The sequence below is a fragment of the Coregonus clupeaformis genome, chromosome 19 (assembly GCF_020615455.1).
Source record: "Coregonus clupeaformis isolate EN_2021a chromosome 19, ASM2061545v1, whole genome shotgun sequence".
Taxonomy (NCBI): Eukaryota; Metazoa; Chordata; class Actinopteri; order Salmoniformes; family Salmonidae; genus Coregonus; species Coregonus clupeaformis.
The window spans coordinates 38,765,256-38,791,642 of NC_059210.1; the positions used below are offsets into that span (position 1 = coordinate 38,765,256).

Consider the following 26,387-nt stretch of genomic DNA (forward strand, 5'->3'; position numbering starts at 1 on the left):
GGTGATACAGCCCAACAGGATGCTCTCAATGGTGCATCTGTAGAAGTTCATGAGGGTGTTAGGTGCCAAGCCAAATTTCTTCAGCCTCCTGAGGTTGAAGAGGCGCTGTTGCGGCTTCTTCTCCACACTGTCTGTGTGAAGGGACCATTTCAGGTTGTCAGTGATGTGCACACCGAGGAACTTGAAGCTTTTGACCCTCACCACTGCAGCCCTGTCGATGTGGATGGGGGTGTGCTCTCTCTGCTGTCTCCTGTAGTCCACGATCAGCTCCTTCATTTTGTTGACATTGAGGGAGAGGTTATTTTCCTGGCACCACGCCGCCAGGGCTCTCACCTCCTTCCTGTAAGCTGTATCGTCGTTGTTGGTAATCAGGCCTACCAATGTTGTGTCGTCAGCAAACTTAATGATTGAGTTTTCAACGTGCCTGGAACACAATCATGGGTGAACAGGGAGTACAGGAGGGGGCTGAACACGCACGCCTGTGGGGCCTTCGTGCTGAGGATCAGTGTGGCGGAAGTGTTGTTGTCTATCTTCACCACTTGGGGTCGGCCCGTCAGGAAGTCCAGGACCCAGTTGCACAGGGAGACCCAGGGCCCTGAGCTTAGTGATGAGCTTGGAGGGCACTATTGTGTTGAAGGCTAAGATGTAGTCGATGAACAGCATTCTTACATGCAATGGCGATTGCGTCGTCCGTGGATCTGTTAGAGCGGAATGCGAATTGTACTGGGTCTAGGGTGTCGGGTAAGGTGGAGGTGATATGGTCCTTAACTACGCACTCAAAGCACTTCATGAGGACAGAAGTGAGTGCTATGGAGCGATAGATATTCTTGGGTACAGGAACAATGGTGGACATCTTGAAGCAAGTGGGGACAACAGACTGGGAGAGATTGAATATGTCCGTAAACACTCCAGCCAGCTGGTCTGCACATGCTCTGAAAACGTGGCTTGGGCTGCCATCTGGGCCAGCAGCCTTGCGAGGGTTAACACTCTTAAATGACTTACTCATGTCGGCCACGGAGAACGAGAGCACACAGTCCTTGTAAGTGGCGGGGGCCCGCGTCAGCGGCTCAATGTTGTTTTCCAAGAAAGCGAGAGAAGGTGTTTAGCTTGTCCGGGAGCGAGGCGTCGGTGTCTGCGGCGTGGCTGGCTTTCCCTTTATAATCTGTGATTGTCTGAAGTCCCTGCCACATGCGTCTTGTGTCTGAGTCGTTGAATTGCGAATACACTTTGTCACTTTACTGTCGTTTTGCCTCTTTGATTCCCAGGCACCTTGCCATGGCTAAATGCGGTGGTTCGCGCTTTTAGTTTTGCACGAATGCTGACATCTATCCACGTTTTTTGGTGTGGATAAGTTGTAATCGTGGGAACAACATGCTCTATGCACTTCCTGATGAACCCAGTCTCCAAGTCAGTATATATGTCGATACTATTCTCAGAGGCGACCCCACATCACCGGAACGTTTCCCAGTCCGCATAGATTCTGATTGGTCAGACCAACATTGAACAGTCCTTCCCACATTTGCTTTCTGCTTAAGTTTCTGCCCATTGGTTGGGAGTTGCAGAATGGAGGCATGATCTGATTTGCCAAAAATAGATTGGGGGAGGGCCTTGTAGCCGTCTCGGAAGGGAGAGTTGCAATGATCCAGAGTCTGTGATGCACGTGCAGCACAGGTGATGTGTTGATAGAATTTCGGTAGCATTTTCTTCAGATTTCCTTTATTAAAGTCCCCAGCTACAATAAATGTGTCCTCAGGAAATGCGGTGTCCAGTATGTACATAGTCCAGTGTAGTCCTGAATACAAAGGGTTATGTATGGGGCAAATCCAATACAACACATTACTGAGTACCACTCTCCATATTTTCAAGCATAGTGGTGCTGCATCATGTTAAGGGTATGCATTCTCATCGACGGGACTGTAGTGGAACAGGTTGAGAGCTTCAAGTTCCTTGGTGTCCACATCACCAACAAACTATCATGGTCCAAACACACCAAGACAGTCGTGAAGAGGGCACGACAAAGCCTATTACCTCTCAGGAGACTGAAAAGATTTGGCATGGGTCCTCAGATCCTCAAAAAGTTCTACAGCTGCACCATCGAGAGCATCCTGACTGGTTGCATCACCGCCTGGTATGGCAACTGCTCGGCCTCCGACCGCAAGGCACTACAGAGGGTAGTGCGTACGGCCTAGTACATCACTGGGGCCAAGCTTCCTGCCATCCAGGACTTCTATACCAGGCGGTGTCAGAGGAAGGCCCACAAAATTGTCAAAGACTCCAGCCACCCTAGTCATAGACTGTTCTCTTTGCTACCGCACGGCAAGCGGTACCGGAGCGCCAAGTCTAGGTCAAAAAGGCATCTCAACAGCTTCTACCCCCAAGCCATAAGACTCCTGAACAGCTAATCATGGCTACCCGGACTATTTGCACCCCCACCCCATCTTTTTACGCTGCTGCTACTCTGTTAATTATTTATGCATAGTCACTTTAACGCTACCCACATGTACATATTACCTCAAGTACCTCAACTAGCCGGTGCCCCCGCACATTGACTCTGCACCGGTACCCCCCTGTATATAGCCTCCCTACTGTTATTTTATTTTACTTCTGCTCTTTTTTTCTCAACACTTTTTTGTTGTTTTATTTTACTTTTTTATTAAGAAATAAATGCATTGTTGGTTAAGGGCTGTAAGTAAGCATTTCACGGTAATGTCTACACCTGTTGTATTCGGCGCATGTGGCCAATCAAATTGGATTTGATTTCCTTGTAATCATTAAGGACTGGGGAGTTTTTCAGGATAAAAAAGAAACTGAATGGAAATGGAACTCACAGCTGTAATCGCTGCCAAAGGTGCTTCTACAAAGTATTGACTGTGTGAATACTTATGTAAATTAGATATTTATATATTTCATTTTCAATACATTTGCATACATTTCTAAAAACATGCTTTCACTTTGTCATTATGGGGTATTATGTGTAGATGGGTGAGAAAAAAATATAATGAATCCATTTTGAATTCAGAACAAAATATGGAATAAGTCAAGGGGTATGAATACTTTCTGAAGGCACTGTAGGTGAGTGTGTTTAACCTACATTGAGCCTGAGGGTGGGATGTGGGTGAGATTCAGAGTGGGTCTGTATGTGTGGCTGGAGGTTGGAAGGAGTTCAGTGATGGGGCTGATATTGAGAGTAAGAGTGGGGTGTGTGTGGGACATAGAAGAGGTGAGCAGAGGTTTATGTGATGAGGATAAAAGATTGTGTGTGTATGTGTGTACGTGTGTGTGTGTGGGGGGGGTGGGGGGGTGGAGTCGGTGTGTGGTAGATCCTCTGTGATTAGGGAGGAGATTTGTGAAAGCCCAGTGGAGAGGACCAGATGGCTGGGATTCAACCACCTCACTGCAGCCCTTTCGCTCTCTCTCTCTCTCTCTCTCGCTCCAATGTTAGACCTTGGAGTTTAGCTTCCACAACTTGTTCAATGGTCACACCCTTTATGTACAACTCCAGTTGAGGTTTAGGTCTTAGAGAATGTTTTGAACCAAATACAATGCTTTTAGTTTTAGATGTATTTAAGACCAGTTTATTATAAATCACCCATTCTGATACTGACTGTAACTCCTTATTTAGAACTTCAGTGAGCTCACTGGCTTTGGTTGCTGACATGTAGAGTGTGGAATCATCCGCATACATAGTCATTTTAGTTATGTGTAAGACCAGTGGCAAATCATTTGTAAAAATAGAGAAGAGTAACAGCCCAAGCAAACTGCCCTGAGGGACACCACACTGTACATATCTGATGTTAGAGAAGCTTCCATTGAAGAACACTCTCTGGGTTCTATTGGATAAATAACTCTCCAAACATGTGATGGCAGGCCATGTAAAGCCATAGCAAGTTCATTTTTTCAATAACAAGTTATGATCAAAACACCAAAGGCTGCACTGACATCTAACAATACAGCTCCAACTATCATCTTATTATCCATTTATTTTAACCAATCATCAGTCATCTGAGTCAGTACAGTACAAGTTGAGGGCCCTTCTCTATATGCATGCTGAAAGTCAGTAGTTAACTTGTTCTCCCATTTGGTCAAACAATTCTCTCCATCAGTTTACTAAGAACATGCAGCAAACTGATTAGGCAGCTGTTAGTGCCAGCAAAGGGTGTTTTACTATTTTTAGGCAGTGGAATTACTTTAGCTTCCTTCCACGCCTGTGGACACACACACTCCTTTAGGCTTTGACTAAAGATATAGGAAATATGGGTGGCAATACAGTCTGCTACCATTCTCAATAGCTTCGCATCAAGGTTGTCTATACCTGGTGGCTTATCATTATTGATGGATAACAATAGTTTTTCCACCTCTCCCACACTAACTTGACCAAATTCAAAACAGCAATCCTTCTCTTTCATTATTAGCAATTTTTTACACAAAAATATGATGGCTCACTGTTCAATTTTGTCATTTCACTTCAGAGTTTTTCCACTTTACTAGTGAAATAGTCATTGAAATGATTGGCAAGATCATGATAATCAATCAACTCATATAGCAGTCGTCAAACATATACCTACCTAATGCACTTTGCTTTTAAGAATAAATCAGTCATAGACTGATGTGATTCTTATAAAATGGTTATCTATACTTAACCCTCATCTCTCTCTCTGTCTGTCTGTCTGTCTGTCTGTCTGTCTGTCTGTCTGTCTGTCTGTCTGTCTGTCTGTCTGTCTGTCTGTCTGTCTGTCTGTCTGTGTATGAACATCACTCTTGGTCAGTGATTGATGTGATTCTTATGAAATGTAACCCTCTCTGTCTTTCTCTATCGCTCAATAGGCGCGGCGGAAGGAGGTGTTCCTCCAGGAGCGCTACGGCCACTTCAGCTTGACGGACCCCTTCCTGGCCCTGCAGAGGGACTTTGACAGTGTCCCCGGGGGGGACAAAGAGCGCCGGCCGGTGGGCTCCAGCCCCATCTCAGTCCTGGAGGCAGTCATGGCGCACTGCAGGAAGATGCAGGAGAGGATGTCAGCACAGCTGGCTGCTGCCGAGAGCAGGCAGAAGAGGGTATATGACGCTAGGATACATTATTATGATACAGTGGCTTGCGAAAGTATTCATCCCCCTTGGCATTTTTCCTATTTTGTTGCCTTACAACCTGGAATTTAAATGGATTTTGGGGGTTTGTATCATTTGATTTACACAACAAGCCTACCATTTTGAAAATGCAAAATATTATTTATTGTGAAATAAACAATAAATAAGACAAACAAAAACGGAAAACTTGAGCGTGCATAACTATTCATCCCCCCAAAGTCAATACTTTGTAGAGCCACCTTTTGCAGCAATTACAGCTGCAAGTCTCTTGGGGTATGTCTCTATACGCTTGGCACATCTAGCCACTGGGATTTTTGCCCATTCTTCAAGGCAAAACTGTTGGATGGGTTGGATGGGTTCCGCTGGTGTACAGCAATCTTTAAGACATACCACAGATTCTCAATTGGATTGAGGTCTGGGCTTTGACTAGGCCATTCCAAGACATTTAAATGTTTCCCCTTAAACCACTCGAGTGTTGCTTTAGCAGTATGCTTAGGGTCATTGTCCTGCAGGAAGGTGAACCTCCGTCCCAGTCTCAAAGCTCTGGAAGAGTGAAACATGTTTCTCTCAAGAATTTCCCTGTATTTAGAGCCATCCATCATTCCTTCAATTCTGACCAGTTTCCCAGTCCCTGCCGATGAAAAACATCCCCACAGCATGATGCTGCCACCACCATGCTTCACCATTCTTCCATAAGTTTGGGGAGTCTCCCATATGCCTTTTGGCGAACACCAAACGTGTTTGCTTATTTTTTTCTTTAAGCAATGGCATTTTTCTGTCCACTCTTCCGTAAAGCCCAGCTCTGTGGAGTGTACGGCTTAAAGTGGTCCTATGGACAGATACTCCAATCTCCGCTGTGGAGCTTTGCAGCTCCTTCAGGGTTATCTTTGGTCTCTTTGTTGCCTCTGATTAATGCCCTCATTGCCTGGTCCGTGAGTTTTGGTGGGCGGCCCTTTCTTGGCAGGTTTTGTCCCTGACCTGTTTGGAGAGCTCCTTGGTCTTCATGGTGCCGCTTGCTTGGTGGTGCCCCTTGATTAGTGGTGTTGCAGACTCTGAGGCCTCTCAGAACAGGTGTATATATACTGAGATCATGTGACATATCATGTGACACTTAGATTACACACAGGTGGACTTTATTTAACTCATTATGTGACTTCTGAAGGTAATTGGTTGCACCAGATCTTATTTAGGGGCTTCATAGCAAAGGGGGTGAATATATATGCACGCACCACTTTTCCTTTAAGTAATTTTTTTCATTTCACTTCACCAATATGGACTATTTTGTGTATGTCCATTACATGTAATTCAAATACAAATCCATTTAAATTATAGGTTGTAATGCAACAAAATAGGAAAAACGCCAAGGGGGATGAATACTTTTGCAAGGCACTGTATGATGTTATGATATGACATGCAGACCTGCCGAGATTGCAGACTAGCAAACTCATTAACTTATATCAACTGCTAATGGATTTAAAGCTAACACTGCATAACTGTATATTATGCAGTCACCTACGTGCACACCTACGTGCACTTCACACATTGGTTTGCTTGTGTGTCTATTAGTGTGTGTGTGTGTGTGTGTGTGTGTGTGTGTGTGTGTGTGTGTGTGTGTGTGTGTGTGTGTGTGTGTGTGTGTGTGTGTGTGTGTGTGTGTGAGTGTGTAAATGAGATGTGTTTGAAGGACTTCCACATCTGGCTCATATTGTGTGTGTGTGTGTGTAAGAGAGATAGTGTACAGTGGGGAAAAAAAGTATTTAGTCAGCCACCAATTGTGCAAGTTCTCCCACTTAAAAAGATGAGAGAGGCCTGTAATTTTCATCATAGGTACACGTCAACTATGACAGACAAAATGAAAAAAAAACATCCAGAAAATCACATTGTAGGATTTTTAATGAATTTATTTGCAAATTATGGTGGAAAATAAGTATTTGGTCAATAACAAAAGTTTCTCAATACTTTGTTATATACCCTTTGTTGGCAATGACACAGGTCAAACGTTTTCTGTAAGTCTTCACAAGGTTTTCACACACTGTTGCTGGTATTTTGGCCCATTCCTCCATGCAGATCTCCTCTAGAGCAGTGACGTTTTGGGGCTGTCGCTGGGCAACACGGACTTTCAACTCCCTCCAAAGATTTTCTATGGGGTTGAGATCTGGAGACTGGCTAGGCCACTCCAGGACCTTGAAATGCTTCTTACGAAGCCACTCCTTCGTTGCCCGGGCGGTGTGTTTGGGATCATTGTCATGCTGAAAGACCCAGCCACGTTTCATCTTCAATGCCCTTGCTGATGGAAGGAGGTTTTCACTCAAAATCTCACGATACATGGCCCCATTCATTCTTTCCTTTACACGGATCAGTCGTCCTGGTCCCTTTGCAGAAAAAACAGCCCCAAAGCATGATGTTTCCACCCCATGCTTCACAGTAGGTATGGTGTTCTTTGGATGCAACTCAGCATTCTTTGTCCTCCAAACACGACTGAGTTGAGTTTTTACCAAAAGTTATATTTTGGTTTCATCTGACCATATGACATTCTCCCAATCCTCTTCTGGATCATCCAAATGCACTCTAGCAAACTTCAGACGGGCCTGGACATGTACTGGCTTAAGCAGGGGGACACATCTGGCACTGCATGATTTGAGTCCCCTGGCGCGTAGTGTGTTACTGATGGTAGGCTTTGTTACTTTGGTCCCAGCTCTCTGCAGGTCATTCACTAGGTCCCCCCGTGTGGTTCTGGGATTTTTGCTCACCGTTCTTGTGATCATTTTGACCCCACGGGGTGAGATCTTGCGTGGAGCCCCAGATCGAGGGAGATTATCAGTGGTCTTGTATGTCTTCCATTTCCTAATAATTGCTCCCACAGTTGATTTCTTCAAACCAAGCTGCTAACCTATTGCAGATTCAGTCTTCCCAGCCTGGTGCAGGTCTACAATTTTGTTTCTGGTGTCCTTTGACAGCTCTTTGGTCTTGACATCAGGGATAAAATTGTAGACCTGCACAAGGCTGGGATGGGCTACAGGACAATAGGCAAGCAGCTTGGTGAGAAGGCAACAACTGTTGGCACAATTATTAGAAAATGGAAGAAGTTCAAGATGACGGTCACTCACCCTCGGTCTGGGGCTCCATGCAAGATCTCACCTCGTGGGGCATCAATGATCATGAGGAAGGTGAGGGATCAGCCCAGAACTACACGGCAGGACCTGGTCAATGACCTGAAGAGAGCTGGGACTACAGTCTCAAAGAAAACCATTAGTAACACACTACGCCGTCATGGATTAAAATCCTGCAGTGCACGCAAGGTCCCCCTGCTCAAGCCAGCGCATGTCCAGGCCCGTCTGAAGTTTGCCCATGACCATCTGGATGATCCAGAGGAGGAATGGGAGAAGGTCATGTGGTCTGATGAGACAAAAATATAGCTTTTTGGTCTAAACTCCACTCGCCGTGTTTGGAGGAAGAAGAAGGATGAGTACAACCCCAAGAACACCATCCCAACCGTGAAGCATGGAGGTGGAAACATCATTCTTTGGAGATGCTTTTCTGCAAAGGGGACAGGACGACTGCACCGTATTGAGGGGAGGATGGATGGGGCCATGTATCGCGAGATCTTGGCCAACAACCTCCTTCCCTCAGTAAGAGCATTGAAGATGGGTCGTGGCTGGGTCTTCCAGCATGACAACGACCCGAAACACACAGCCAGGGCAACTAAGGAGTGGCTCCGTAAGAAGCATCTCAAGGTCCTGGAGTGGCCTAGCCAGTCTCCAGACCTGAACCCAATAGAAAATATTTATTGCCCAGCCAGTCCGTATTGCCCAGCGACAGCCCCGAAACCTGAAGGATCTGGAGAAGGTCTGTATGGAGGAGTGGGCCAAAATCCCTGCTGCAGTGTGTGCAAACCTGGTCAAGACCTACAGGAAACGTATGATCTCTGTAATTGCAAACCAAGGTTTCTGTACCAAATATTAAGTTCTGCTTTTCTGATGTATCAAATACTTATGTCATGCAATAAAATGCAAATTAATTACTTAAAAATCATACGATGTGATTTTCTGGATTTTTGTTTTAGATTCCGTCTCTCACAGTTGAAGTGTACCTATAAAACAAATTACAGACCTCTACATGCTTTGTAAGTAGGAAAACCTGCAAAATCGGCAGTGTATCAAATACTTGTTCTCCCCACTGTATATCCATACTTCTGAGTCTCAGGATATGAATAACTCTACAGCCAGATGTGTGTTCTCTCTCTCTCTCCTCTCTATTCTCTCTCTTCTCTCTCTCTATTCTCTCTTCTCTCTCTTTCTCTCTTCTCTCGCTCGCTCTCTTCTCTCTCTTCTCTTTTTTCTCTCTTTTCTCTCGCTTCTCTCTCTATCTCTATTCCAGCAGAGGTAGTGGTTGAGAGATGGAGTGGGTGAGGGTATATGTATGAGAGGTTGGCAGGGTGAATGTGGGAGTGTGAGTGGGGGGTGGTATTTAAGTGTATGTGTGTGGTGCGTGCTTGCTTGCTTGCGTGTAAGAATGTGTGTGTTCCAAGGTTATTATAGTAAACTGAAACAAAAATAAAAATTATTTATGAAAGAACTATGTAGTAAACTGAAATAGAATAATTAACAAACCCGTTTGAAAAACTAAAACTATTATATTTGACTCCAAAACCAACTAAAATCAAATAAAAACCATCATGAATTATGTTCAGCGTTTTGAGGGTTTTCAAGCTACTGAATCTGGTGGGTAAATATGACCAGTAGATGGCGATGTTTCAAATAGGCCTAGCTTGTGCATCACTATCACTAGCTATCACTAGCTAACAGGGAAAATATCGTCTAGGTAGTTAAGTTGATTCTGTTTTTTTTTTACTACATTTAAAAAGCATTGGATTGGTGTAAACATGGGCGAGAGAGAGTTTACTTCTGTAACGGAGTTAAGAACGTACCTTAATCTCACTCCACAGCTAACTTGAAATTGTAGATATTTTTCTATAGTTCAAACAGTTGGGTGATCACATGTGTCTGCAAGCAGAGGACCACTGGTTCGAGCACCGTATGGGGACAGGGACAGTGGAGGAAGCTACACTGTTAGCAGCACACTGACGTCCGTTTCACTGGTGCCGTGATTCGGATCGGCAGTTCAGATCAGTTCAACGGCCGAGGTCGCTTCGCTGTGTAGTTAGTTTAAAAGGGGTGAGTGTAACAGACTTAAGAACGTACCGTAAGCTCACTCCACAGCTAGCTTGAAATGTCACCGATGGAGCTATCGAATGAGGTATTTCTTAATAGCTCAAACAGTTGGTACGTTGTCAAGTAGGGGGTCACATGTGTCTGCGAGCAGAGGATCACTGGTTCGCGCCCAGTACTGGGACAGGGACAGTGGAGGAAGCTACACTGTTGGCCGCACACTGATGTCCGTTTCACTTCCACCATATTTTTTGTACCAATCTCTACTTTATAATTTAAACCTAACCTAACCTAACCTATGACATGACCCATCACCTTATGTATTACTGCCCCACAGTTGCAAAGTGACTTCCCAAAAAACACAAAAATATTAAGCACAAATGGCTCCTAGCCTCCCACGCATGCTTTCTGTCTCTAACACTTAAACGAAAAGAAATAATATAAAAATGAAATATAAATATTTTTTATACAACTGAAACAAAATAATAATGAGCAAATCAGGTCTGAAAACGAACTGAAACTGAATTTTAAAAGAATCCCCAAACTAATACAAATAAAAGTTAATATAAAAACCCAAAACTATAATAACCTTGGTGTGTTCATCCATGCAACTGTGTAAGTGTGTGTGTGCAAGTGTGTAAGCGCACCTGTGTGTGATGATAAGTGATAACAACACAGCTCTCCTTGTCCTGCTCCTGAACCCTTCCACCAGTCACAGAGCCTGCAGATCCAGAGACTCTCTCCAACTGGGCTTGTGTGGCCACAGAGACACCTCTGTTAGCCAGCACTCACTGTGTGCTCCAGATAAGCACTGAGACACACAGCCGGCCATCCAGGCCAATACTGGACAATAGCCAGGGGAGGAGGAGGAGGAGGAGGAGAGGGAAGGATAGAGGGAGGACAAGGAGGAAAGAATGGGAGAATGAGGGCGGTAGAGGAAGAGTGGGAGGTGAAGGAGGAGTATTGACACAGGGATCCTGTTCCAATACTAATTCCGTTCCAAACCGTTTTGCTACAGTGTGTCCTACTGAACATGACCCAGCCATTGACACAATAAAAGCTGCTACTGCTCCATTGTGACCCAGTGTCACTACAGCAGCACAGCATGGAGTCTAAAACACTAAAATCTCTTGGCTCATTTTCTCCATTAACTCCCTCCTTGTCCCCCCTTACTCCCCCCTTCCTTCCCCTAAATGTCCCCCACTGTCATCAGTAGGAACAGGTTACCCCCTTCTCCCTCCCTCCCGCCCTCTCTCTCCAAACCTCCTCCCCTCCCTAACCCTCCTTCCCTCCCTCCCACTCCTGGAATAAATCACCAACGTACCGTCGTTGTTATGGTGACAGGTCCTTTGATTGCATAGTTGTAGCTAGCTATTACATCCGCCACACACCAGAACATGACAACAACACGAGAGAAACGAAACAAATCGTTATCGCTGGCCCTTGAATAATAACATACTGTAACATAACATGAACAAAGCAATTTGAGTAGTATAGCTCACGTCTTGGTTGCTAGACTGCAGACCAAAACCAACTTTTTATTCTATACTATGTTTATGCATGTTTCTCTGAGTAAGCTGCTTGGAATATTGATATTGTTTTAAAGCCAACTGAAGGCCCGGTGCCATTCACCCATATGTAACACGCCTGGTGGTACTGGCATAATGAAGGCCCTGCATCATGGATGAATGAGGAACAGGGTAGGGTTCAATCCATGAGGAGGCACATGTGATGCTGGTGAGGTGTACACATGATGCTGGTGAGGTGTACGCATGATGCTGGTGAGGTGTACGCATGATGCTGGTGAGGTGTACGCATGATGCTGGTGAGGTGTAAGCATGATGCTGGTGTGGTGTACACATGATGCTGGTGAGGTGTACGCATGATGCTGGTGAGGTGTACGCATGATGCTGGTGAGGTGTACGCATGATGCTGGTAAGGTGTACGCATGATGCTGGTGAGGTGTACACATGATGCTGGTGGGGTGTACGCATGATGCTGGTGAGGTGTACGCATGATGTTGGTGAGGTGTACACATGATGCTGGTGAGGTGTACGCATGATGCTGGTGAGGTGTACACATGATGCTGGTGAGGTGTACACATGATGCTGGTGAGGTGTACGCATGATGCTGGTGAGGTGTACACATGATGCTGGTGAGGTGTACACATGATGCTGGTGAGGTGTACACATGGAGTGGACAATACAAGTAAATATAATGGTCCTATAGGGATAATAAAGACTATGTTATCAAGTCAGCAGATCTCACCATAGTACAGATAGATGATACTATTAGAAGTGCTTTATTTAAAAACTGTCATTCTGTTGCTGTTTAGCTTCATATTAGCTATTCAGCTTCATAACAGTGGCATAGCAGTGACTCAGTCAATCAGTCAGAGATGATATGTGTTCGTTCCAGTGAGAATTACAGGGGGCTATGTTTGGGGGGGGGTAGCAGGCAGGCAGCCAGCATACTGGATATCAGCCTCAGCCTCATTGTTTGGGCTCGTTAGAGTAGCGGGGCAGGCAATTGCTCGGAATGTCCAGCTAAGCCTGTAACCTCTCTGCCAACGCACAGTTAACAATAGCAGCCACGCTCCAGATATAGTCACCCGGGGTTGACAAGTCATCGAAATTCAATCATGTTTAAAACGTTAGATTCCGTCGTCCTTTTTTGTCTGTGTGAGCGCAGTTCGTCCAGTAACTGTTTCTTCTTGTGTGGTCTTTTAATATTGACTCACTGTTTTCTGCTGTTTCTCTGTAAATGAGGCCTTTTGCTTTTTGACTAATGATTCAATCCCTATTGTAAAATGGAGGGGCTATTATTGGTGTGTTTTTAATGGGCCTAGTTTGCAATGGGCCTGGTTTGTAATGGGCCTAGTTTGTAATGGGCCTGGTTTGTAATGGGCCTAGTTTGTAATGGGCCTGGTTTGTAATGGGCCTGGTTTGTAATGGGCCTGGTTTGTAATGGGCCTGGTTTGTAATGGGCCTAACCTCTGGGGAGGTTCCCATTGCTTGGAAGACAGCCACAGTGCATCCTTTATTTAAAGGGGGAGATCAAGCTGATCCTAACTGTTATAGGCCCATTTCTATTTTGCCCTGTTTATCAAAAGTGTTGGAAAAACTTGTCAATAATCAACTGACTGGCTTTCTTGATGTCTATAGTGTTCTCTCTGGTATGCAATCTGGTTTCCGCTCAGGTTATGGATGTGTCGCTGCAACCTTAAAGGTCATAAATGATGTCACCCTTGCCCTTGATTCTAAGCAATGTTGTGCTGCTATTGTTATTGACTTGGCCAAAGCTTTTAATACGGTAGACCATTCCATTCTTGTGGGCTGGATAAGGAGTATTGGTGTCTCTGAGGGGGTCTTTGGCCTGGTTTGCTAACTACCTCTCTCAAAGAGTGCAGTGTATAAAGTCAGAACATCAGCTGTCTCAGCCACTGCCTGTCACCAAGGGAGTACCCCAAGGCTCGATCCTAGGCCCCACACTCTTCTCAATTTACATCAACAACATAGCTCAGGCAGTAGGAAGCTCTCTCATCCATTTATATGCAGATGATATAGTCTTATACTCAGCTGGCCCCTCCCCGGATTTTGTGTTAAATGCTTTACAACAAAGCATTCTTAGTGTCCAACAAGCTTTCTCTGCCCTTAACCTTGTTCTGAACACCTCAAAACAAAGGTCATTTTCTTTTGGTAAGAAGAATGCCCCTCTCCCCACCGGTGTGATTACTACCTCTGAGGGTTTAGAGCTTGAGATAGTCACCTCATACAAGTATGGCTAGACGGTACACTGTCCTTCTCTCAGCACATATCAAAGCTGTAGGCTAAGGTTAAATCTAGACTTGGTTTCCTCTATTGTAATCGCTCCTCTTTTACCCCAGCTGCCAAACTAACCCTGATTCAGATAACCAACCTACCCATGCTAGATTACGGAGACGTCATTTATAGATGGGCAGGGAAGGGTGCTCTCGAGCGGCTAGATGTTCTTTACCATTCGGCCATCAGATTTGCCACCAATGCGCCTTATAGGACACATCACTGCACTCTATACTCCTCTGTAAACTGGTCATTTCTGTATACCCGTCGCAAGACCCACTGGTTGATGCTTATTTATAAAACCCTCTTAGGCCTCACTCCCCCCTATCTGAGATACCTACTGCAGACCTCATCCTCCACATACAACACCTGTTCTGCCAGTCACATTCTGTTAAAGGTCCCCAAAACACACACATCCATGGGTCACTCCTGTTTTCAGTTTGCGGCAGCTAGTGACTGGAACGAGTTGCAAAAAACACTTAAACTGGACAGTTTTATCTCCATCTCTTCATTCAAAGACTCAATCATGGACAGTTGTGGCTGCTTCGCGTGATGTATTGTTGTCTCTACCTTCTTCTTGCCCTTTGTGCTGTTGTCTGTGCCCAATAATGTTTGTACCATGTTTTGCGCTGCTACCATGTTGTGCCGCTGCCATGTTGTGTTGCTACCATGTTGTTGTCATGTTGTGTTGCTACCATGCTGTGTTGTCATGTGTTGCTGCCATGCTATGTGGTTGTCTTAGGTCTCTCTTTATGTAGTGTTGTGGTGTCTCTCTTTATGTAGTGTTGTGGTGTCTCTCTTGTCGTGATGTGTGTTTTGTCCTATATCTTTGTTTTTAATCCCAGCCCCGTCCGCGCAGGAGGCCTTTTGCCTTTTGGTAGGCCGTCATTGTAAATAAGAATTTGTTCTTAACTGACTTGCCTAGTTAAATAAAGGTTAAATAAAATAAAATAAATAAATAAAACAGTTTGTAATGGGCCTAGTTTGTATACAAAAACGGAGGTAATTTTAACATGGATATTTTCCCTATTTGATCACACAGGAGAGGAAACTTGTACCCACCTTACATGTATCAGTTGACATAATTTGTTAATACGATGTCAGCTGCAATTTAGGGCTGTCCCCGACAGCCTTGAGTCTTCTTGGGTATGACGCTACAAGCTTGGCACACCTGTATTTGGGGAGTTTCTCACATTCTTCTCTGCATATTCTCTCAAGCTCTGTCAGGTTGGATGGGGAGCGTCGCTGCACAGCTATTTTCAGGTCTCTCCAGAGATGTTCGATTGGGTTCAAGTCCGGGCTCTGGCTGGGCCATCTCTCTGTACTTTGCTCCGTTCATCTTTCCCTCGATCATGACTAGTATCCCAGTCCCTGCCGCTGAAAAACATCCCCACAGCATGATGTTGTCAAAAGAGTTCAATCTTGGTTTAATCAGACCAGAGAATCTTGTTTCTCATGGTCTGAGAGTCCTTTATGTGCCTTTTGGCAAACTCCAAGTGGGTTGTCATGTGCCTTTTACTGAGGAGTGGCTTCTGTCTGGCCACTATATCATAAAGGCCTGATTGGTGGAGTGCTGCAGAGATGGTTGTCCTTTCTCATTTACATTTACATTTACATTTACATCATTTAGCAGACACTCTTATCCAGAGCGACTTACAAATTGGTGCATTCAACTTATTATTATTTTTTTAATGGGGGGTGGTGGAGGGGGGGTAGAATGATTACTGTTATACTATTCCAGGTTTTCCTTAAAGAGGTATGGTTTCAAGTGTCTCCGGAAGGTGGTCAGTGACTCCGCTGTCCTGGCGTCGTGGGGGAGCTTGTTCCTCCATTGGGGTGCCAGAGCAGCGAATAGCTTTGACTGGGCTGAGCGGGAACTGTGCTTCCGTAGAGGTAGGGGAGCTAGCAGGCCAGAGGTGGATGAACGTAGTGCCTTCGTTTGGGTGTAGGGTCTGATCAGAGCCTGAAGGTAAGGAGGTGCCATTCCCCTCACAACTCCGTAGGCAAGCACCTTGGTCTTGTAGTAGATGTGAGCCTCAACTGGAAGCCAGTGGAGTGTGCGGAGGAGCGGGGTGACATGAGAGAACTTGGGAAGGTTGAACACCAGACGGGCTGCAGCGTTCTTGTAGTTGTAGGGGTTTAATGGCACAGGCAGGGAGCCCAGCCAACAGCGAGTTGCAGTAATCCAGACGGGAGATGACAAGTGCCTGGATTAGGACCTATGCTGCTTTCTGTGTAAGAGAGGAACTCTGTCAGAGTTATGTCAGAGTGACCATCTGGTTCTTGGTCACCTCCCTGACCAAGGCCCTTCTCCCCCGATTGCTCAGTTTGGCTGGGCGGCCAGCTCTAGGAAGAGTCTTGGTGGTTCCAAACTTCTTCCATTTAAGAATGATGAAGGCCACTGTGTTCTTGGGGACCTTCAATGCTGCAGAAGTGTTTTGGTACCCTTCCCCAGATCTGTGCCTCGACACAATCCTGTCTCGGTGCTCTACGGACAATTCCTTCGACCTCATGGCTTGGTTTTTGCTCTGACTTGTACTGTCAACTGTGGGACCTTATATAGACAGGTGTGTGCCTTTCCAAATCATGTCCAATCAATTGAATTTACCACAGGTGGACTCCACTAAAGTTGTAGAAACATCTCAAGGATGATCAATGGAAACAGGATACACCTGAGCTCCATTTCGAGTCTCATAGGAAAGGGTCTGAATACTTACAGTTGAAGTCAGAAGTTTACGTACACTTAGGTTGGAGTCATTAAAACTCATTTTTCAACCACTCCACACATTTCTTGTTAACATAGTTTTGACAAGTCGGTTAGGACATCTACTTTGTGCATGACACAAGTAATTTTTCCAACAATTGTTTACAGATTATTTCACTTATAATTCACTGTATCACAATTCCAGTGGGTCAGAAGTTTACATACACTAAGTTGACTGTGCCTTTAAACAGCTTGGAAAATTCCAGAAAATGATTTCAAGGCTTTAGAAGCTTCTGATAGGCTAATTGACATCATTTTAGTCATTTGGAGGTGTACCTGTGGATGTATTTCAAGAACTACCTTCAAACTCAGTGCCTCTTTGCTTAACATCATGGGAAAATCAAAAGAAATCAGCCAAGACCTCCGAAAAAAATACTTCCACAAATCTGGTTCATCCTTGGGAGAAATTTCCAAACACCTGAAGGTACCACGTTCATCTGTACAAACAATAGTACGCAAGTATAAACACCATGGGACCACGCAGCCGTCATACCGCTCAGGAAGGAGACGCGTTCTGTCTCCTAGAGATGAACGTATTTGGTGCGAAAAGTGCCAATCAATCCCAGAACAACAGCAAAGGACCTTGTGAAGATGCTGGAGGAAACAGGTACAAAAGTATCTATATCCACAGTAAAACAAGTCCTATATCGACATAACCTGAAAGTCCACTCAGCAAGGAAGAAGCCACTGCTCCAAAACCGCCATAAAAAAGCCAGACTACGGTTTGCAAATGCACATGGGGACAAAGATCTTACTTTTTGGAGAAATGTCCTCTGGTCTGATGAAACAAAATAGAACTGTTTGGCAAAAAGGGGAATGCTTGCAAGCCGAAGAACACCATCTCAACCGTGAAGCACGGGGGTGGCAGCTTCATGCTGTGGGGGTGCTTTGCTGCAGGAGGGACTGGTGCACTTCACAAAATAGATGGCATCATGAGGAAGGAAAATTATGTGGATATATTGAAGCAACATCTCAAGACATCAGTCAGGAAGTTAAAGCTTGGTCACAAATGGGTCTTCCAAATGGACAATGACCCCAAGCATACTTCCAAAGTTGTGGCAAAATGGCTTAAGGACGACAAAGTCAAGGTATTGGAGTGGCCATCACAAAGCCCTGACCTCAATCCTATAGAACATTTGTGGGCAGAACTGAAAAAGCGTGTGCGAGCAAGGAGGCCTACAAACCTGACTCAGTTACACAAGCTCTGTCAGGAGGAATGGGCCACAATTCACCCAACTTATTGTGGGAAGCTTGTGGAAGGCTACCCGAAACGTTTGACCTAAGTTAAACAATTTAAAGGCAATGCTACCAAATACTAATTGAGTGTATGTAAACTTCTGACCCACTGGGAATGTGATGAAAGAAATAGAAGCTGAAATAAATCATTCTCTCTACTATTATTCTGACATTTCACATTCTTAAAATAAAGTGGTGATTCTAACTGACCTAAGACAGGGAATTTTTACTAGGATTAAATGTCAGGAATTGTAAAAAACAGAGTTTAAATGTATTTGGCTAAGGTGTATGTAAACTTCCGACTTCAACTGTATGTAAATAAAGTATTTATATTTTATTATTTTTAATACATTTGCAAAAAATTCTAAAAACCTGTTTTCGCTTTGTCATTATGGGGTATCTTGTGTAGATTATTTTAGAATAAGGCTGTAACGTAACAAAACGTTGAAAAAGGGAAGGGGTCTGAATACTTTCCGAATGCACTGTATACTGTCATGTCATGTGTGGGCGTGAATGTGACATGATGTTTGTGGTGTGAAAGATATACCAGATGTGGGTGGTAGATGTGTATGCCCTTGCTATATCTGTGATGTTTAGTGGTGGTGTGATCTGGGCGTGTATGTTCTGACACATGACTGAGGGGGTATAGATAATGTGTGTGATTGAGTTTCGATGTTTGGGATAAGAGTTACAGTGTTGATGTTTGGGATAAGAGTTACAGTATTGATGTTTGGGATAAGAGTTACAGTATTGATGTTGGGGATAAGAGTTACAGTATTGATGTTTGGGATAAGAGTTACAGTATTGATGTTTGGGATAGCTGTGTGTTGTTCTGTCTGTCAAACAGTATGTGTGTGTTTTCTAAACGACATCTCCTCTGACTAACTTGTGATCTATCTATCTGTCAGCTGGAGATGGAGAAGCTACAGCTGCATAGTCTGGAGCAGGAACACCGTAAACTAACCGCCCAGCTGAAGGACGAGCGGGAGAAGAACAAGCACATGGTTATGATGCTGGTGAGGGAGTGCAAGCAGCTGGCCACGCGCGTGGTGGAGGAGTCGCAGCGCTTCGATGAGATCTCTGCCCGGCTGGATGAGGAGGGCCGCTTGGCCGGACTGCTGCAGGAGGAGCTGACAGCAGAGAGGCAGCGTGGACAGCAGATGGAGGCCAAGATGGAGAAGCAGCTGTCAGAGCTGGACACTGAGCGCGAACAGCTGCGCGCCAGGCTGGGCCGAGAGGAGACAGAGAGCCTGAGCCTGCGCCGGCAGGTAGAGCAGCTCAGGACTGAACGGGACGGTAAGGACGTTAAAGATGGTAAGGATGGTAAAGCCACTACCCCGGCCCAACCGGCTGCGGCTACTGCTATGGATCCCACCGCTACCACCAACACCCCACCTCCCAAACACACAGCATCTGTTGCTGTGGCCACAGAGCCAGTCAGCTCCCGGACGGCTTCCTGCCAAACGGACCTGCCCCCTCCAGAGGCCGAGGGGCAGAAGAAGCCGAGCCCCCTCACCATCCCCGTCAAACCCACTCCCACCAACTACGCGGGCCTCAGCCTGCCCAAGACACCCAGCGCAGGCCGGGGGCTGGTCCACAGCAGCTCAGGAGGACTTCTTCAAACAGGGGAGAACGGAGCCGAGGGCCAGACGCCCCATGGTGGGTTACACTCCCCTGCCCCCACCTCAGCCGTATCCACGGGGGTGAGCCCTCGTGTCCAGGCTGCCCGCTACAAGTTCCAGGAGCAAGACCAAAATGGCACATCCTCCCAGAGCAGCCCGCCGTCCCGCGACCTCTCCCCCACCAACCGAGACAACTTTGCCGCCAAGCAGCAAGCGCGACACACCGTCACGCAGGTCCTCTCACGCTTTACCAGCCCCCCAGCAGGGGGCCCCGGAGCCCTCCGTCCCGGCTTGCCCCACTCCACCTCAGAAGGGGGGCCCTTCCCTGGCCGCCTGGGCCACCCCATCGGCATCAAGTCCCCCACAGTGGCCAGGATCGACCGGGGAAACCCGCCCCCCATCCCCCCCAAAAAGCCGGGCCTCTCCCAGACCCCCTCCCCTCCCCACCCACCCATCAAAGTGGTGGGGGACAGCAGCCGCTCCCCCGGGGCGGGGTTAAAACCTGGCACGCCCCAGCTGCCGCCCAAACCCGCCCTGGATCTGGTCCCAGCCCTGACGGCGTCTCAGGTGGGTGCCTGCCCCCCCCCGAGGGGGGTGAGGGGGCCGCACCAGGCCACGTGTGCAGAGTGCCCCCCCGCCAGCGTTGCCATCACTGTCAGTAGCCCCTCCTCCATAAACCCCTCCTCCTCCGCTAGCGTTCCATCCCGTAGCCCCAGGCAGCCCCCTGGCAACAGCATCAGGTAAAGGGGCACCACGCTCCCCTACCGCTCTCCCCTTACTGCCTCTACCTCTCCGCTCCAACTATCTTTCCAATGCTAGGTTAGCCTAACCTAGCGTAGGATTCAGGCCATAGGGAACCTGCTTTAACGACAGGAGTCCAATGGAGAACACAAAAGAGCAGGGTCAGTCAAGTTAACTCCTGCTCTTTGCTGCAGTGACTATATCCCTCTTGGCCCTAAACCGACCACTGCTTGAGAACTGAACTCTCTGTACGAATACTTAATCCTCCTCCCCCTCCTTCTGGAGCCTGTCGTCTCCCTGCTTCTCCTGAGTCCTATTCTGACACGTTATCCCCCAGCTAGCAGCTGTAAACAGACCAGTGGCAGGCCAATATAATGTGCCTGCAGGGTAAAGGGTCAGATGCTAGGCTAGCTAGCTCGAGGAGCGTTACTCCAGTGTTATTTGAGGCAATGAGGTTTTGAGGCTAAGTTTTCCCTGTTCAGATGGGTGTGTAGGGTTCCTGTGAGTAACCCTCTCCTCTCTGAAGCTGATGCCAGAGGCTGCTCTCTCCCCTCATCCCCAGTCCACTAGCATGCTTCTTCCTCTTCATCATCATCACCCCTCTACATGCACACACTAACTCCTCCAAATGACCCCTGTCCATTCCATTTTCCTTCCTGTTTCAACTCCATGTTCCTACACTCTGTACAGTGGCTTGCGAAAGTATTCACCCCCCTTGGCATTTTTCCTATTTTGTTGCCTTACAACCTGGAATTAAAATTGATTTTTTGGGGGGGTTTGTATCATTTGATTTACACAACATGCCTACCACTTTGAAGATGCAAATTTTTTTTTATTGTGAAACAAACAAGAAATAAGACAAAAAAACGGAAAACTTGAGCATGCATATCTATTCACCCCTCCCAAAGTCAATACTTTGTAGAGCCACCTTTTGCAGCAATTACAGCTGCAAGTCTCTTGGGGTGTGTCTGTATAAGCTTGGCACATCTAGTCACTGGGATTTTTGCCCATTCTTCAAGGCAAAACTACTCTAGCTCCTTCAAGTTGGATGGGTTCCGCTGGTGTACAGCAATCTTTAAGTCATACAACAGATTCTCAATTGGATTGAGGTCTGGGCTTTGACTAGGCCATTCCAAGGCATTTAAATGTTTCCCCTTAAACCACTCAAGTGTTGCTTTAGCAGTATGCTTAGGGTCAATGTCCTGCAGGAAGGTGAACCTCCGTCCCAGTCTCAACTCTCTAGAAGACGGAAACAGGTTTCCCTCAAGAATTTCCCTGTATTTAGCACCATCCATCATTCCTTCAATTCTGACCAGTTTCCCAGGCCCTGCCGATGAAAAACATCCCACAGCATGATGCTGCCACCACCATGCTTCACTGTGGGGATGGTGTTCTCAGGGTGATGAGAGGTGTTGGGTTTGTGCCAGACAGCGTTTTCCTTGATGGCCAAAAAGCTCAATTTTAGTCTCGTCTGACCAGAGTACCTTCTTCCATATGTTTGGGGAGTCTCCCAAATGCCTTTTGGCGAATACCAAACGTGTTTGCTTATTTTTTTATTTAAGCAATGGCTTTTTTCTGGCCACTCGTCCGTAAAGCCCAGCTCTGTGGACTGTACGGTTTAAAGTGGTCCTATGGACAGATACTCCAATCTCCGCTGTGGAGCTTTGCAGCTACTTCAGGGTTATCTTTGGTATTTTTGTTGCCCCTCTGATTAATGCCCTCCTTGCCTGATCTGTGAGTTTTGGTGGGCGGTCCTCTCTTGGCAGGTTTGTTGTGGTGCCATATTCTTTCAATTTTTTTATAATGGATTTAATGGTGCTCCGTGGGATGTTCAATGTTTCGGATATGTTTTTATAACCCAACCCTGATCTGTACTTCTCCACAACTTTGTCCCAGACCTGTTTGGAGAGCTCCTTGGTCTTCATGGTGCCGCTTGCTTGGTGGTGCCCCTTGTTTAGTGGTGTTGCAGACTCTGGGGCCTTTCAGAACAGGTGTATATATACTGAGATCATGTGACACTTAGATTGCACACAGGTGGACTTTATTTAACAAATTATGTGACTTTTGAAGGTAATTGGTTGCACCAGATCTTATTTAGGGGCGTCATAGCAAAGGGGGTGAATACATATGCACGCATAATTTTCCCATTATTTAGTTTTTAGAATTTTTTGAAACAAATTATTTTTTTCATTTCACTTCACCAATATGGACTGTTTTGTTTATGCCCATTACATGAAATCCAAATAAAAATCAATTTAAATTACAGGTTGTAATGCAACAAAATAGGAAAAACACCAAGGGGGATCAATACTTTTACAAGGCACTGTATGTTATGATGTACTTACAGTATCATGTGGATGTTTATAGTGCTTTGAATGTTTATGCCATAATATGCTTGCTTCTGTTTATATTGCAACATGGGTTTATTGTCGCAATTGGTTGAAAAAACACATTTCATAACGCATTTCAAGCAATTAAGTAGATGAGTTGCATGATGCAAGTTCTGTTTGTTTTATTTCAATTTTATCTCATTGTGTATGGATAAGAAAAGTGCTTTAGCGAATTTTGACTGAAACTAACTAGGAATGTGCTCGTTTTCTATTCTACTGATTCCACTTATTTCATGAAGGGATATATCAGCATTTTAGGGTAATGTTCACATCAGATCTCTTACAAGTAAAATTAGTCTTAATGTTACAATATATTGGGTAAAATGTCATCATGTCCTAGAATACTCTTTTGCCAAAACACATTTCTATTTAGACTATACTACAACTGCACTATACTAAGTCTTCCTCCACAGCAGTGAGACAGGTTTGACTCTCACCTCAAAAGACCAAACTAAACACCAGATTTAATTTCACCAGCAGTTTCTGTTACTTCAGTATCCCAAAACAGTAACTTAGTCAGACGTCTTGGAAAGCGCAACGGTAATGGCTATCAACCGCTGGTGTCGTTAAAATTATGAAATATATGTCTCTTCCTTTCCTCCCCCTCTCCTTTTCAGTCTCTCTGACAAGGGGGTCTAAAGGTTAAAGGTCTTCAGCTCTCTTTGCTCTCAACTGAACCCTTTTCACCTGCTTGTCCCGAGAAGTGCCAAATAACCCATGGCGTTCCTTTATAGCATTGTAGCTAACAATGGCCTTCACTTTCCCTCCCACCCCAACCATAGAGCAAAGTTTAGCATTTTGCAAAAGATTAGGGGTGTACAATACTATGCTTTTTAGTTGCAAATTGAAGTTATAGTTATAGGCTTTTATACTTTCTTCTTCTCCTTTTACTGACAGAATCACCTTATATTTTCTTCTTCATGTCCTTCTATGCTCACACACATCCTGCCAAGTAACAGTGTTTTTAACATACTAAGTGGTTTGTGCATGGATGAGGTTGGTTTGCTGATTGACATTAAATACCCATGTGAATGGGTGATTGTGTGTGTGGATGAATGGGATGGATGATTGGGCGGTCATCTGGTTGAGATGACACCTGGGTTCCATGACTTGTCCACCTGTCCTCAAAGGCAATTTACTCTGTGTAGCTACTACCTAGGTAATATGAAGCAAAATGAACCAACTCTGGAAACTTTGGAATCCGAATTAGAGGAAACAGCACCACTCTCCGCCCCAGCACGTTTGTTATTGTTTTGTTTTATGGACAAAGAGGAGTTGAGGTGCATCAAGCAGTGTGGTTAAAAAAAACAAAATGCTGTAAATATTATGCTGTTCTATCACACGTGCAATGATGTTAGAGGGAAAAAAATCTAAGGATTCCAGACTTTAATTCACTCCAATATCCAAATATACGGAACAAAAATATAAACGCAACATGTAAAGTGTTGGTCCCATGTTTCATGAGCTGAAATTAAAGATCCCAGAAATGTTCCATACGCACAAAAAGCGTATTTCTCTCAAATTTTGTGCACAAATTTGTTTACATCCATGTTAATGAGCATTTCTCCTTTGCCAAGATAATCCATCCACCTGACAGGTGTGGCATATCAAGAAGCTGATTAAACAGCATGATCCTTACACAGGTGCACCTTGTGCTGAGGACAATAAAAGGTCACTCTAAAATTTGCAGTTTTGTAACACAGCTTTGAGGGATTGGCAACTGGCATGCTGACTGCAGGAATGTCCACTAGAGATGTTGCCAGATAATTTAATATTAATTTCTCTACCATAAGCTGCCTCCTCGTTTTAGAGAATTTGACAGTACGTCCAACCGGCCTCACAAACACAGACCACGGGTAACCACACCAGCCAGGACCTCCACATCTGGCTTCTTCACCTGCGGGATTGTCTGAGACCAGCCACCCGGACAGCTGATGAAACTGAGGAGTATTTCTGTCTGTAATGAAGCCCTTTTGTGGATAAAAACAAATTCTGATTGGCTGGGCCTGGCTCCCCAATGGGTGGGCCTATGCCCTCCCAGAACCACCCTTGGCTGTGCCCCTGCCCAGTCATGTGAAATCCATAGATTAGGGCCTAATGAATTTATTTCAATTTACTGATTTCCTTATATAAACTGTAACTCAGTAAAATCTTTGAAATTGTAGCATGTTGCATTTATATTTTTTGTATTTTTTATATTTTTGTTCAGTATAGATTCATGCATTCATTGTATTTTGAGCTCTTACCAGACTAGTCTTCAGCCAGGACATGTGTTGTGGAACTCAGGTGTCGTAGTATCCATCTCCCTCTTTCCCCTTCTCTCTATTAAAGCTTCTCTGCCATGTTAAACCTTGTGTCCCCTTTAACTCCTGTTAGGCTGGTGTCCCTCCATAGTCCCCTCGCTAAACTGTGGTGGGCCCGTTGCCCTGGACGACGGGCGCCCCCTGCTCCTCCAAGCTGCTTCCCAGGGAAATGTCACTTTATTGTCAATGCCGCTTAACCGAGATCCAACGGATAATTTTAGTCTCCTTGAAGACCACTCAACCTCTGCTCTGTTTTCTGCTGCTCAAAATGGACACTCAGGTACAGTGGGACAGTCATAGAGATCCTGTTAAATTACTACTGTAATTGTGGTGTTGTAGTATTAGTGTTCTATATGGTGCAGTCTATCGAAGATATTCAGAATCCATTCATATTAGTCAATATGGTTATTGTAATTGACATGAAGCACAGAATTACTGTAGATAGACAACATGGGAAATGTGGCCTCAAGGGACAGAGATGCCTGCTCACTCAAGTGTCTCATAGAAAGCCCATGCTGTTCCACTCTTGGGGAATACATGCACACACACACACACACACACACACACACACACACACACAATACCTATTGCAGCCAATATTTGAAGCCTTTCTGTCATGTTTGATAGCGTTCTGACATTCAAGGAGCATTGTTCCATAAACAGTACTGAAGGATAACTGTAAAACCTGCTATCATGGTGTCATTTAAAGGAGAAGACAGAGAAAGCACAGAACTTGGAAATCAATGGTTATTTCTCTCTCTCTCTCCCCCCTCCCTCTCTTTCTCCCTCCCTCGCTCGCCCGCCCCCCCTCGCTCTGCTTCTCTCTCAGACTGCGTCAAGCTGCTGCTGATTTCGGGGGTTTCTGCTGTTTCTGCTGAAAAACGATTTACGCCTTTACACTTTGCCTCCGCGCACGGACATCACAGGTTGGTCCACAACACAACTAACCCCTCTCCTTACATCAACCCCTGTCAATCATTGCTATATACTGCAGCCCCTTAACCTTTTACTGCAGTGGGCTAAATCAGGGTCACACAGAGTGATTATTGGTAGTCTTAAACAAATCTACTTTGAAACAAAAGTATACACCTCACACGCATGGTTATGGGCTTAAAAAATTGAAGACACCTGTACCATGTCAGATATGGAGTTAACATTTATTCAATTTTGAGTTTGCATCCCAATATTACACTTTATATACATCGCAGAAGAGTGAAATATAACAAAACTGTTTGACATAGAAACACCAGATTTCCGTTG

At 45.3% G+C, this 26,387-nt stretch overlaps 1 pseudogene; it reads left to right on the plus strand.

Moving 5' to 3' along the window:
- LOC121559991 overlaps positions 1-26,387 on the plus strand; it is a 117,103-nt pseudogene that overhangs the window by 73,776 nt on the left and 16,940 nt on the right.